Below are 15,578 nucleotides of genomic sequence, written 5' to 3'. Positions count from 1 at the left end.
AACGGACAAACAATGAGCATGGCTACATGGTTTGTTAGTAAGGTAATATAGCTAACAATTATGATAAGCACGAGTGACATGATGGTTGTCACAGGAGAATAAAAGATGAGGACATTGTTTTTTTTAACTTTACTGCAATGTGTTTCACAAACTTGTTAACAGCTTACCATGGAAACACCCCATTACTTTGCACAATGATTGGTTTTCTCTGCTTGCTTGCATATGCTGCTGCGAGTGTCACGAACAATGGTGTCGGAACACACCCTGCTCAACAAACTATGTGATTACACCGCTTTTCATGCATCCCAAGCCTCTTTTTCTGTATTATGCTTTTAAAAAGAATCTTTCAAATCATACAGTACCTATGCTGATACTGCTGTATCTGTGATAGGCGTAAATGGACTGATAAATTCTGCAGGTTGATAAATGGTTCAGGCTCTATATAGTACAATGTGAAAATTAGTTTTTTTGCTAACAGTCCCTGGCCCTAGCTTCAAATTTAGCTCTAACACAAGAGACTGGTCTTGATCTTTTCAACAACTCGTGACAGAAAACTCTGACAGAAAAGTTTTCTCACTCAAACTTAAACATATAATGTATAAGTAAATAGCCGTACTGTTCTTTGTATAACTTGGATACACTACAGTTACACTCTGCATGTGATTAGTCATCACATGCACGCACTCTAGACTGCAGTTAATAGAATATTAAAGGGTAACTAATTTAAGAGCTTTTACTGCATTCACTTCCTTTTCCTACACGATAATCTTATTCAAGTTGTTCGTCTTGAGCATTAGCTGAAATTACAATAGGAAAATGTATGAACTGAGTAATGCCCTTTAAATTGCAGACAGTTATCATTAATGGACAGAAATGCTGTAATGTTCTATTGTTCGACTTCACTGTCCAAGTTTGATGGACCAAATTAATGAAACTAAAGTTAAATAGTACTTTCCTAAGCCTGGGTGGAGATTGCCTTACCATAAAGAGACACAGTAGTTCATACTCATACAATCCGCTCATTCCCTGCTTAAATTAGATATCTGTTCTGTCATTCATTCCTTTCACTACACAGGATTTTAGCCACAAACCCTAAACTGTAACACTGGAGGAGTGCTTTCTGTCATCCCTTGGAAAATTCCGTCCAAAATGCCAAATGGTGTGGATGAGGTGGCAAATTGTTTTCAAATTAAATATCGGAAAGAATGTATTCTCTTCAAAGTAATTTGTATTTGCATCTTGCACTTGAAATTCTCTTAACATACGGACGTTAGATAACAGTGTTTCACTTGTGTACCTTATTGTGCGCATGCATCTAAAACACGGCAGCTGTGTTTGTACACTTTGAATGGTAACTTTTTAGAATGATAGAAAACTAGAAGTGTGGTGTGTGCATTCACACCCACACACACATATTTGTGCCTTTCCAGTAGATCACAGCACCCACTGATTCCAAGGGAGAGCAGGTTAATGAGGAGGGGGATGATAAATGTGAGCCTAATAGAGAAGAATAATCACTTTGTGCAGCTTAAGCTCTGGGAAAATTGTGTTGAATAGCACAGATTTTTCATTTTAGGTATCAATTACATTAAATATTGCTTTTTGCAAGCTATCATGTGGACACAGTGAGGTAGCCTGAAATAAATGGGTAGATTATCGTCTATTGAAGTTGAAGGTCCACGCATGCCATAATTAATCTTGGGAAAATGGTCTTCCCTCAGTGTAGGTTGAGGTTGTGTGAATGCAGGATGCACTGCAGTCTGTACCTACACATTACACAGAGGTAGGGAAGTAGTTGGCACTACGTTTTTTGAGAGTTTTATTGCAGCATCATACAGGCTGGGGTAAATGCCTTAGTTTGCAGAGCACACACTCATTAAAAATTAAAGCTTTACATAACCGTATGATCCACAATCAAACCTTCTAGGACTCAATTTTACAGCATTGCTGAATAGTCCAAAGCTGGAAGCATCTTTTCTTCTCACTCCTTGAGAAATCAGCACATATATTTGAACTCCTCACACAGGTCTATTCACAATACAGGAGGTCCTTGCTTGTATTTTCAAAGCAGGAAAAAGCTTGGTCATTTGAAACACACACACACGCGCGCACGCACGCACGCACGCACGCACGCACGCACGCACACACACACACACACACACCACCACCACCACCCCCTGCAGACTGCACTAAATGGGCTGACAGGTGGCTGCTGGATGTGCAGTCCCAGGAGACAGAACAAAGCACTTTCATTGTGTGTGTGTGTATGTTTAATCAGTGTGTGTGTGTTTGCAAGATCAGAGAGTGTGATCAGTCTGTGTGTGTGTGTGTGTGTGTGTGTGTGTGTGTGTGTGTGTGTGTGTGTGTGTGTGTGTGTGTGTGTGTGTGTGTGTGTGTGTGTGTGTGTCTTAGAAGTGCAAGGTTGCATAAGAAACAAGCAGAAGCAACCTTCACATTGGGGACAGAGAGGGTAGCTGAAAATGATGTGTCCAAAACTCTTATATACTTTGTTACTAGAGTGTGTGTTAGTATTTGTGTATATGTGTGTTTTTATATATGCATCATATTTGTACAGTAGTTGTTAAATAGGTCATATATGTTTGACTAAAGCATGAATCTTTTACATTTTCTATTTGGGTTTATGAGGACAGTAAGCCGATGTCACTTCGTTAGTACTAGGGCTACACTTTTATGAATAGAGTTTTGTTGAGCTCTGGTTAAGTAACTCAAATCACGGGCCTAATAATTGGCCATTTGTGAAATAGCTTTATACCTTAACTTTTAAATAATTTTGGATTGTCAGACCTGAAGTTTCTGTGTCTGCTGGATGTGTAAATAAGCAGTTATGATAAAATGCGGTCTGTTATAGAGAGTGCCATTTGAACTGACGGAGTAAACTCTGCAACTAAAATTATAATGCTGATACTAATGTGCAATTATTTCTCATTTGGTCATGGGAGATATGAAAGAAAATTCTTCTCTGTTACAAACAGGCGTATCTACAGCCAACAGCCGCAGGTAGAACAGAACCATCAAAATGTGTTTCAGCTTTGATGTTGAGAAGGCATTTGGCAGATTGGACTGGGTGTGCCTAGAACAAACAGTGATTAAAATGGGTTTCATGGAGACCTCATGAAAATGTTGCTATGGGACAACGCAAGGAGATTACTACCATTAGTTTTATTTGTACTCAGTGTTGACCCCATTAAAATAGTATTTTACTTCCCATGAATATGAGAGGGTCTTCTAGGGTCCCTGTGACAAGAAGTTTGTCATCTGTCCAAATCTGCTTTGGTCTCCACAGATCTTTCTATGGACATCAATGTGCAGCTTTAAATTGTTGTCTGTGTGGAAACTGTGCTACCAGTGGAGTGCAGAATGTTGTAGAAGCTGCCTGTAGTTATATAAGAATAAAAACTACACATCTGTAGTTCCCACAGTTGTCCATGTGCATGTCCGCAAGGGAGTATAATGAAAGCTTTCTTTTTTGATAGAATCAGTAAGAATGAAGGTGTTCAGTGCAGCCCCTGGGAAATCTGTCTGTTTTCGGAAAGAATGTATTCTCTTCAAAGTAATTTGTATTTGCATCTTGCACTTGAAATTCTCTTAACATACGGACGTTAGATAACAGTGTTTCACTTGTGTACCTTATTGTGCGCATGCATCTAAAACACGGCAGCTGTGTTTGTACACTTTGAATGGTAACTTTTTAGAATGATAGAAAACTAGAAGTGTGGTGTGTGCATTCACACCCACACACACATATTTGTGCCTTTCCAGTAGATCACAGCACCCACTGATTCCAAGGGAGAGCAGGTTAATGAGGAGGGGGATGATAAATGTGAGCCTAATAGAGAAGAATAATCACTTTGTGCAGCTTAAGCTCTGGGAAAATTGTGTTGAATAGCACAGATTTTTCATTTTAGGTATCAATTACATTAAATATTGCTTTTTGCAAGCTATCATGTGGACACAGTGAGGTAGCCTGAAATAAATGGGTAGATTATCGTCTATTGAAGTTGAAGGTCCACGCATGCCATAATTAATCTTGGGAAAATGGTCTTCCCTCAGTGTAGGTTGAGGTTGTGTGAATGCAGGATGCACTGCAGTCTGTACCTACACATTACACAGAGGTAGGGAAGTAGTTGGCACTACGTTTTTTGAGAGTTTTATTGCAGCATCATACAGGCTGGGGTAAATGCCTTAGTTTGCAGAGCACACACTCATTAAAAATTAAAGCTTTACATAACCGTATGATCCACAATCAAACCTTCTAGGACTCAATTTTACAGCATTGCTGAATAGTCCAAAGCTGGAAGCATCTTTTCTTCTCACTCCTTGAGAAATCAGCACATATATTTGAACTCCTCACACAGGTCTATTCACAATACAGGAGGTCCTTGCTTGTATTTTCAAAGCAGGAAAAAGCTTGGTCATTTGAAACACACACACACGCGCGCACGCACGCACGCACGCACGCACGCACGCACGCACACACACACACACACACACACCACCACCACCACCCCCTGCAGACTGCACTAAATGGGCTGACAGGTGGCTGCTGGATGTGCAGTCCCAGGAGACAGAACAAAGCACTTTCATTGTGTGTGTGTGTATGTTTAATCAGTGTGTGTGTGTTTGCAAGATCAGAGAGTGTGATCAGTCTGTGTGTGTGTGTGTGTGTGTGTGTGTGTGTGTGTGTGTGTGTGTGTGTGTGTGTGTGTGTGTGTGTGTGTGTGTGTGTGTGTGTGTGTGTGTGTGTGTGTGTGTGTGTGTCTTAGAAGTGCAAGGTTGCATAAGAAACAAGCAGAAGCAACCTTCACATTGGGGACAGAGAGGGTAGCTGAAAATGATGTGTCCAAAACTCTTATATACTTTGTTACTAGAGTGTGTGTTAGTATTTGTGTATATGTGTGTTTTTATATATGCATCATATTTGTACAGTAGTTGTTAAATAGGTCATATATGTTTGACTAAAGCATGAATCTTTTACATTTTCTATTTGGGTTTATGAGGACAGTAAGCCGATGTCACTTTGTTAGTACTAGGGCTACACTTTTATGAATAGAGTTTTGTTGAGCTCTGGTTAAGTAACTCAAATCACGGGCCTAATAATTGGCCATTTGTGAAATAGCTTTATACCTTAACTTTTAAATAATTTTGGATTGTCAGACCTGAAGTTTCTGTGTCTGCTGGATGTGTAAATAAGCAGTTATGATAAAATGCGGTCTGTTATAGAGAGTGCCATTTGAACTGACGGAGTAAACTCTGCAACTAAAATTATAATGCTGATACTAATGTGCAATTATTTCTCATTTGGTCATGGGAGATATGAAAGAAAATTCTTCTCTGTTACAAACAGGCGTATCTACAGCCAACAGCCGCAGGTAGAACAGAACCATCAAAATGTGTTTCAGCTTTGATGTTGAGAAGGCATTTGGCAGATTGGACTGGGTGTGCCTAGAACAAACAGTGATTAAAATGGGTTTCATGGAGACCTCATGAAAATGTTGCTATGGGACAACGCAAGGAGATTACTACCATTAGTTTTATTTGTACTCAGTGTTGACCCCATTAAAATAGTATTTTACTTCCCATGAATATGAGAGGGTCTTCTAGGGTCCCTGTGACAAGAAGTTTGTCATCTGTCCAAATCTGCTTTGGTCTCCACAGATCTTTCTATGGACATCAATGTGCAGCTTTAAATTGTTGTCTGTGTGGAAACTGTGCTACCAGTGGAGTGCAGAATGTTGTAGAAGCTGCCTGTAGTTATATAAGAATAAAAACTACACATCTGTAGTTCCCACAGTTGTCCATGTGCATGTCCGCAAGGGAGTATAATGAAAGCTTTCTTTTTTGATAGAATCAGTAAGAATGAAGGTGTTCAGTGCAGCCCCTGGGAAATCTGTCTGTTTGAGCAAACTAAAAGTAAAAAAAGTCTGGTCAACATTTACTGAGAAACTTTCTACTATTCATGTAGGATGCTGGTTTCAAGTAAGTGGCCAGACAAATGTCTTCTTTTCATCAATGGAAGCGAGTTCAGGCCTTTCTCTCAGCAACAGCACCTATTTGCATGGCCCTTGTGTAATGTATGCATTCAAATGAGCAATTTATACTCTATTTATTGTTGGATAGTCAGGGAAATGGTTAAAGAAGCCCAACAAATGTAGAACAATATTTTATTAGTGTATTAGAGTAATGTATCATTAGGTATCTCCCTCATAGGGATGGGCAATATATCCAAAAAAATAAACCGTTTTTTTTCCCTGATTAAAAAAGTTTTGTTTTTTAACCATCTGAACCCCAATCAGTCTGTGGGCATTTTCTGCTCCTATCTTACTTTAGCTTAGTGTATTCTCATTTTACACTCCAATATGAAGTCCAGCACCTCTGTGCTCTGTACCTCTTTGATTACTTATTTTACAAAAGTGACCTACAAATACCTAGAATCAACGTGCAACATTTTTCCAAGGTGTTAAAAAGGGGGCTCCACATACTATAGATATTTAACAATGTACACTTGTAATCATTTTCAATTCTTGTCTGTCCTGTGTAAGCACAGCCTGCAGTTCAGACAAAAAGTCACAGTATTTTTGCAATGGAACTGTTGGTTGTAGCTGAGTCATCATTGGCTTCCTGTGTTTTTTGTTTGTTTTTACAGAATCTGGTTAGCGTATATTTATTTTTGGGAGTATTTTTAAATAAAATATGTAAAATAAAATGATTTTGATGAATTATCAACAAAATATCAAAAAAAACTGTAAACAATTGATGAAGTGGTATATTATAGGTGAGTAGTTTAAGGACTGTCTGATTATGTTCTCAATGGAACGGCACATTACAGATGAGTTATTAGTTATTAGAAAGTTGAAAAAGTGATGATTCTTTCTGTTTTCACAGTTTCTGTGATAAATGGTGTGATTTGAGAGACTTTCAAACCTGTTGGTGGGTTTTGGGGTTCAGACGGTTAAAACCTTTCCGCAGGAAGAGCGATATGTGGAAGACTAACTAAAAGAAAGCACCACTAGCAAGGCTATTGTCCTTTAGCATACTGGAAACAACCACAGGAGCAGCTGTAATAACATACAGATGGGGCAATGCTCAGAAATATTTGTGGTAGGGTAGCTCATACTTGAGATTGATTGCTTGTGCAGCATTACAGTAAACCCAGTCTTTTTTGTAAACAAGAATAATGTTTTTCCTGATGTAAAATGCCATTGTGCACTGTTTGTCTGCTGCTTCTTCGTCATCTCAGAAGACAGTATTCCCCTTTCACTAACATGTGGTGATCTCGAATTGTTCTGGAGGCCTGGCCCAAATGCCAACTGTCAACTGACTGATAATGTCACATAGGTGACACTGTCGGATATTTGAGATTGCTTATCATCATCATCATCATCATCACAAGTGAACAAGATTGAGTATTTCTCCAAGGAAATGGCCACAGTATACTTGATTGTCAAGATTTCAGATAAATATTTGTCTCTGAGGCCACAGATAAAGCACATACCACAGTTTTGCAATTTAGGCATTTCAACAGTGAAGTTAACCAAAGATATATTGTTCAAATATGTACAAAATTATTAACTTGCATAGCAGAAGATGCTTTTTTATGTAAAAGAAAATGCTAAAATTAAAGATGTGTATAATAGATAAATGTATTAACTGAGGACCAGATGGGAAGATCAAGCTTTTGTTTATGATAATGGTGTCAGCAGTCATTCCTGTAAAAAATGTAACTGGAATTTAAAAATGAGGCTCTTTTGAACCCCAGTTGTATTGTCGATGCTTGATGAAGGCATCTCACAGCTCTGTGCTGAAGGAACTGTGGAATGAGTGGCAGTCATTTTCATAATTTCTGAGAATGTCAAAATGACCCCAGTAGAACATATAATGGAATGTAAGTACAATAATCAATGTTGATAACCTACTAGATTTTGCATATTTTATACTGAGTTCTTAGAAAAGCAAATAGCAAGGACCAATGGCATATTTAATGCAGTCTTTTAATGGTTAGTGAAGTAATCATCCACATACTGTAAAACAGTCGAACTGTACATAAAGACGGACCCTTTTCTGCAGTACACAGTTACACTTATGTTTTCATAACTAGACGACAAATGCTTAAACAAAAGGTGTCTTTATCTGTCAACACTGTATCCAGTGCCAAGGACTGTTTATAGCCAGTTTTTAAAATGAATGAATTGCCAAAGAAAAAGAATATTGTTCATTTCCCATATGGTACACATGAACAATATTGATAATATGCTTTTCCAAATGTAGAATAACATCTATAGACTTACATTTTACACAGATTGCAGCTGAGTGATGCACAATTCTTGTATAACAGCAGGTCATGATTTTACATTTGTTGCTATTGGATCAGAAAGTGAAGGTTGTTACCTAGGAAAGAATAGAAATAGCTGTCTGAATGAGTCATTACAGTGAAGGGTGTATCGTTACCAAAACATTTTCACCTGGGATACAAGATAGCAAAATACATGAGTTTACTGAAAGTGAGAAGTTACTGATTCCAGCAAAGTGAAGTCAGACTTTATTTGTATCGTCCATGCTGCAAATATGTCTGTTTTAATCTGACCGTTTTTCCAGTGAAGCTTTTATTGTCAAATGTTTCCTTTCCATTCCTGGCAGCTTTATTTAGATTTCTTTTTTCAATAGTGCAAGACTGTTGGTGTGGTATGATGTTGGTGTTGCATTGTTCACCTAAGAGTGTAATACCTCATTTCAAATACACTGCATTAGCAAGGTATTTTCATACACCATTGCCATGTTTTAGTTTTAGAAATTAGAGGCATTTAGAGTAGCAAAACTTATTGTCAAACCTTTCTGTTGGCAATAGTTTTCGTGTTCCAACCCTTTCCAGGTTTTAAGTGTGTCAGTTCTGTGAGTTTTCTCACTCTGTAATGATAAAGAAAATAAAATCAAAAATAAAACTGGTCTGTTTTCCATTTTGACGGTTGGCCACCTGGAACAACTCCTCACACAGTAGGTTCCTGGCAGCCACAGATCCACTGTACATGGTGTAAGAGTGAAAAGGACTGCACACAGTATAATTTAGGCCCACGATGCTTTGCAAACACTGTAATGACATAGCGGACAAATGAGTGAATGTGGCTGCCAGACGCTACCCGTCGCTCCAGAGCTTCACCAGACCTGGGTCTGGTCTGTCTCTGCTGTCTGACGCTGTGCCACCACAGTTCAAATTTCTATCTACTCAAGCCATCCACCAACGGCTTTTCTTATGCGTTTTTTTCCCTCTTTCCATTAATTATGAGTCATTTCACTTCAAGGCATTTCATTTGCATTTTTATTGGAAACTCTTGACCATACATAATTGAAGTTACATGGGTTGATCATATAGGGTGGCATGGCACGTCTCACAATGAGCCTCTTTATACAGAATTTGTTATCAATTTTCAGGCTATACAGCAATCACTGGGTGATTAGGTTTTTATGGACTTTTCATGCCACATGTGTTTATAGTCCTGTAAAAATGGTTTATTGTGTTTTTCTAGGAAGCAACTTATTTCCCTCAAGAAGTAGCACCTAAAAGTGATAAATGCAATAAAGATAGCACCATAGAGTACAATGAGGTGCAGAACTGTGCCTTCTGCCTGAGGTGTGTTGTCTCCTGGTTTAATATGCGCTGTGTGGGAACCAACCTGCGTCCTTTCACAGAGAACATACAAGCCTGTCCAAGGTCCTTGTCTGATGTATGACTCACATGTGACCCTCAGCTGTTGTCGATCCAAGGCAAAGAAGAAAAAATGTGTCTTCAGCTTTTGTAAACATCGTTGGTTTCTAAGCTCTGCGGGTTTGTTTCTTTAGCCAAACAGGCTGGCGTTGATTTCATTTCAGTCACTCTGCTCCTTCTATTCTCTGTCAAGTATAACAACAGAATGAACTGAGTTAAGATGGTGCTTGATAATAGTGGAAACTTGAATAACATTCTCGCATTGCTACATCTGGTGCATTGAAAATTGTAGCCATCCATTTAGGTTTGAAGATTCAGGAGCTTTTGCAAGTGTATTGCTAAAAGTTATGTCAAACAATCATTTAAAACAAAAAAAAGACTTTGACATACCTGTGTTTTGTCAAAGCACCTTATACATTTGACACACAGTCAAGCTAATTTGTTTTTGTTTCTTTTGGTGACTCAAGGTAATTGTTATGTTGCTGAAGTAGGAGGAGAAGATGTAGGATGCTGATTGTGCTGCCATAGTATAGGTATTAGTGTTGACTTTGAACAGCTTAACAGAAAACATCTAAATATGAGAGAAAAGGCCATCCAATGATTCAAAATGAAAATTTTCAAAAAAAATAATACAGGAAGCCTATTGCAACATTGAGGAATTTGTTATTAATAAATTCCATATATATATTGAAGTACACATTTTGTATATTCACTGCACTATCCTGGTTTTGATTACCCTTCAAAATCTCTGCTTTGTTCGTATCTTGATGGCCATTTAAACTGACTATCAGACTACTGCTGCACTTTTAATTGAAGTATATTACAATCCCATGTGTGCAAGCTTCCCTTGGTTGCTTCTCTCCTCCAGAACTCCCCCTTTCTCTTTTTATTCAGTGTGATATAAGAATGCAAGACATTTCTTGTCATATTATGAAGAAAAAGCTCATGGCACTGCTGACTCACACAGCTTTGATCTTTAAGAAAAGCAGGAGTCCTCAATAGAATGAAAACTCTGTGCTAATAGATTATTATTATATATTATAAAGTAGAAAATTATTATTGAGGTGTCCATAGAGGTGGAAACAAACTGGTTATTCAAGCTGGTGGCAGTGAGTCACTGTCATCATTTAAAGTACAAATTAGTTGAAAAATATAAGTTCTTACAGTCTTTTAAGAGGTTAATTAAATTATGAAATCACAAAAGCAAAACTGAGGTGTGATATGCAAGTAATTGGGGAGCAAGGTGTTATAAAATGACACTCTAGATGGTATTAAAAGATAAAGTTTCCTTGAATAAAGGTCGTCTTTAATTTCGTATTTAGGTGAGTTCATCAGCACATGAGCAATTGCATTCAAAAATTTGTACAATTGCTAATTTTACATTTACACTGTTTTTAAAACTCATTCACACAACCTTTGCTTATATTTCAGAATACTTTTGAATGTGAGGTCGTATTACTGTTTTGTAAAGAAAACCTTTGGTATTTTTTTCTATATATATATAATGTTAGATGTTGTCTTCTACTTCCATTCTTTTGCTGAATTAAGCTGCTTACTCTAGGTTCATTTTTGACACAAGTATGAAAGTGGTTTTGATCTTATCAACTTTTTGCAGGACAGTGAAACATTTTTCCACAAATGGCAGAGTTCTTCAATTTAGTCGTCATCATCTGTTGGCTACAAAAACAACACCAAAAACTAGCATTATCCAATTTGGAGCTCATATAAATGCCTGTACATGGACTATTTGTCACCATGAAAATTATGAAAACACCAATGTTATTTCTCAGATGAGTTTTTTCTACTATCCCAATATCAGCTCTGTGTACACTGTCTGCTCCACATGTTCATGCATTGGGTGATTGCTTTGGACTATGTACAGAGGTAATTATGAGAAGAGTTTGCATATGGAGGCTACAGACATTTGTCAATCAAAATCTTCTTCTTGGCCTCTTTGAATTGCAAGAGGTAAAATTAGATTACACTCTCTGGCAAAACTAAAGATAAAAAAAAACACTTTTTGGACACTACTCAAGAAAACCTGTAAACAACAGACAAGCATCTGTATATCTCACAGTGTCTTGTCACAGTGTTGGTACGCCAACTTTGTACACAACTAAGCTGCTAGGGTGCCTGAAACTAGTTCGCTTAAAAGCCCTTGCTTGATGTATGTCATGTATGGCTGTTAGTATTTTACATATTGGCAAGCAAGCAACACTTTAATCGCTCATGCAGGCAGTTGAAAATACTTTTCTGATCTCCTTGCAGCTTGAGGGGAAATATAGAGTACTTTTATATGCTGCACAGGGTCGTGTATCTGTCGCCCATCAGCAAGTTTTAACTTTGGTAGACTAACAGAGTAACTGTTCTTAGCCTGCAGGTACTTGTGAAATTTGTGCCAGCAGGTACTCCTAATAATAACCCAGATTTAGGCTCAGTAGTCATAAAATAGTCTCTGCCAAACATTTAATTTCCTTTTTGTTTGCAATAGTACTGTAACCAAAGGTATTGTATTGGTGGCTGTGATTAGAAATGCAACAGCAGAGATTTCCAATATGTATCTAAGCAGCGAAAATACAGACTAAGCTTAAAATGGATTCTGTAATGATTCAGCACTGCATGTGTGGGGTTTATAGGATTGACAAGTGTGTCATTTAGGGGTTTAATTGAAACCGTAGTTTGTCATGTTGTAGATCTGTCGTGCTTCAGAAAACATTCAGACCTGTCCTTTTTTTTGCACATTTCATGCACAATTATAAATTTGTACATTTCATCGCAAATTGATAACATTTGCATTTGTTTCTATTAATGTACACCCAATAGCTCATAATGACAATGACCGTATTTTTAGAAACCTTGCAGGAGCTACTTTGGCAGCCATTACAGTTTTAAGTCTTTGCACATCTGTATTTGGGCAGTTTATTTTTCTTGGAATATTCTGTCAAACCTTGTCAGATTGGATGGGAAGTGTCTGTGAACTGTCTTTCTTTAGATCTCTTCACAGATGTTGGTTTAAATCTGGGCTTTGGCGCAAGAACAGTCAGACTTGTAGCAACAGACAGACAGACAAACAGACAAACAGACATTATTCACCCTCTTGGGGAATTTTGAGGTATCCATTAGTTCACACATGTTACATTTAAGAAAATAAGGTGCGAATCAAGCTGGTAGAAGAAATAAGTCCCAAATCATGCTGGTACAAGACCAAGTTATGGTGCAAGAAAAAACAGATGTTAGTGGCACAATAAGAAAGAGTATTAAAAAGTTTACAGTATAGCAATAAACATAATAAGCATATCTAAAGAAGGGGTTCTTGGGTCCTGGTAGCCCCAGGATTTTTGTTTGTTGAAAACCACTCCAGTGTGTTGTGGCTGTGTGATCTGGGCCACAGTCATGCTAATACTTGAACCATAGCCCCAATCTCAGGCCGAGCACACTCTGGAGCAGGTTTTTTTTTTTTTTTTTTTTTGAGGACCCTCTGTATTTAACTGCATTCGTTCTTCCATCACATCTGACCAGTCTTTCTGTCTCCACTGGTGACAAGCAGTGCAGTGCAATGCAGAGAATGGTGTTAGCTACAGTTTGAGAAGTGCCTGGTGTTTGCCAAACATAGTGTTTGAGGTTTGCTGAAATAGTTCAGTATTTGGCAGGTTCTCTCCAAAGGTCTGTTGGGTCTCTGGTCACCTCTCTGACCAAGGACCAACTTGATCAGGGAGATTACCAGGGACCAACTTTATGAAGAATCCTTGTAGTTTTAGACTTCCTACTTTTCACAGTTATTGGGGCAACTGTGCTCCTGGGAATATTTAAAGCATTAGAAATGGATTTCCTTGGACTTCGTGTCTTGGTTTTAGTGTGACTTGTAGGATCTTTAGATACATAGCCGTTGTAATTTCTAAATTATGCCAAATTTATTCAGTTTGCCACAGGTTGACTTATTCAACTTCTAGACACATCTCAGGGATTGGTAAAGCAAACGGGATGCATCTGACAACAACTTGGTCAGATTTTGCCACAGCAAAGCGAGTGAAAACATTTGTGAAAACATTTGTACATGGGAGTTTGGAATTTTGAATACATTTTCTAAAAATGTCTAAAACCATTTTTTCGCTTTGCTATGACAGATTATTGAGTGTAGATTAATAGAGAAAAAAGTGAAAGACATTCATTTAAAACTACATTCACAACACAATAGTGTGCAAAAAGTGAGGGGATCTGAATACTTTCTGAAGATACACTGTCGGTAGTATTATTCCATGATGTTTGGCCATTTATGTGTGCCCGTCATTAATTATTCCACCATGCATCCGTCTGGCTTCAGTACACAAACAACAAATGGTTGTATCAAACTGTAGGAGGTTATATGCAAATGATTGCTACAATGGATGATGAGTAGCTATGACTATTTATATTCCTTTGCCAGTTTATTATGTACAGTCTATATGAAGCCAGCAGAGCTTTGAAATACAAACTTGCCTGTAGAAGTTTGAAATGTCCAGTTGTTATTTTAACCTATTTTGGGAAAGTTTTGAGTCAACGTTATGAACATTTTTGAGGCGGCAGTTTTTGTTCCTGCTGAGTTACACTACACTGCGTGGTTGAGTGGTGTTTCAATACTTAGTCTACTCTTGCTGATATAGGCAAAATATTAGAAACACACAGCTATTGCATGGCTGCTGTGTTAGGTTACTTTTAGCTGGTTTACCTACTGCACTAGTGCTGCATGTTTCCTATCATTAAACCACAGATTTTTAGCTGTTCCTATAACTTGGAGAGAAATTTGTAGGGAACTTTCCTCTTTTCCTTTTGTGCCTAATCTGTGTTGAATAGCTCATAGAAAGTCTCAAATTCTGATTAATTCTCTTCCTTTCTTCCTTTTCTACTCCCTTTATCTTTTCCAGAAATTGCCAAAGAATTCTAAAAACATTTTACTGTGTGATGTCTTGTTTAATTAATCAGCTGTTCCCTAGAGAAACAAATCCCAGCAGTCCAGATTGGTGGAGACAGATGAAGGTTATGTAAAAACTAAAAAAAAAACAAAGTATTGATCTTCTTTTTTATAATTAACAGGTGCAACTAGGAGGCTGTCTCCCTTGGCTTATATTAATCTTCTGACAATCTTGACGTCAACATTGTGATTTTTGAAAAGAGGACAGATTCTTGGGATCCAGCTTGACTCATCGTCCAAAGTCCCAGACCAGCTAACCAGGTAAAATACACCACCGTTTGCGTATACATGTAGAACGTGTGTTGCTAGATCTGGTGACTGCTTTAATATTCACTCTAAATACAAAATAATAAAACTTGCTACTCTCAAAATTCAGCACAAATCATTAAATGAAAACAACAGCTTGTGTTGTTACTTTCTATTGGATCTTGAATATTTGTCTTGCGCTAAAATGTGGAAAATACTCCTCCTCCTTGACATGGTTGTTTTGTAGTGGAGAGATGAATCCTGTAAGCGTACATGGACACTTTTTGCAATTTGACCCTCCTTTTGCGCACCTGGAACACAGCTATACTCATATACTAATGCAGCTCCACTGCTCAAATGTCCTAGAAATAATAAACTACAGCCAAGAACCTGAGTGCAGCTCTGGCAAGTCAGAATCATTGCTGGCAATATGATAATTAGAAATAAGGCATTACTGTATGCCATCATTGCTGCAGCAGCTCCCCAAACCTGAATGAATTAGGCCAAAACCAGCCCAAACCTCTTACAGTATCATGGGAAGCCTGTTCATAGTCATCTATGTCTATTATAAACATTTGAGATGTGATGAATATCTGTCAGAAAGAGAAAACGAAACATTTACAACAAGAGAAAGAGACAGAAAGAATGCTTGTTACCTCCACAGAT

At 37.9% G+C, this 15,578-nt stretch overlaps 1 protein-coding gene across 15 annotated transcripts in view; it reads left to right on the top strand.

Annotated features, from left to right (window-relative positions):
• Positions 1 to 15,578, top strand: part of map2 (microtubule-associated protein 2) — a 105,253-nt gene that overhangs the window by 33,075 nt on the left and 56,600 nt on the right. For 3 of the 15 annotated variants that reach the window (XM_055015450.1, XM_055015449.1, XM_055015451.1), the window contains one exon: positions 14,789 to 14,927. The exons of the other annotated variants lie outside the window; for them this stretch is intronic. The gene's annotated coding sequence lies outside the window, so the exon portion shown is untranslated. The remainder of the gene's footprint in view (positions 1 to 14,788; positions 14,928 to 15,578) is intronic. 15 annotated transcript variants of the gene reach the window in all.

Source organism: Amphiprion ocellaris, chromosome 11, assembly GCF_022539595.1.
Source record: "Amphiprion ocellaris isolate individual 3 ecotype Okinawa chromosome 11, ASM2253959v1, whole genome shotgun sequence".
In the NCBI taxonomy this organism is placed as follows: Eukaryota; Metazoa; Chordata; class Actinopteri; family Pomacentridae; genus Amphiprion; species Amphiprion ocellaris.
The sequence above is the reverse complement of the archived record's forward strand: the minus strand, read 5'-3'. Positions and strand labels throughout refer to the sequence as shown.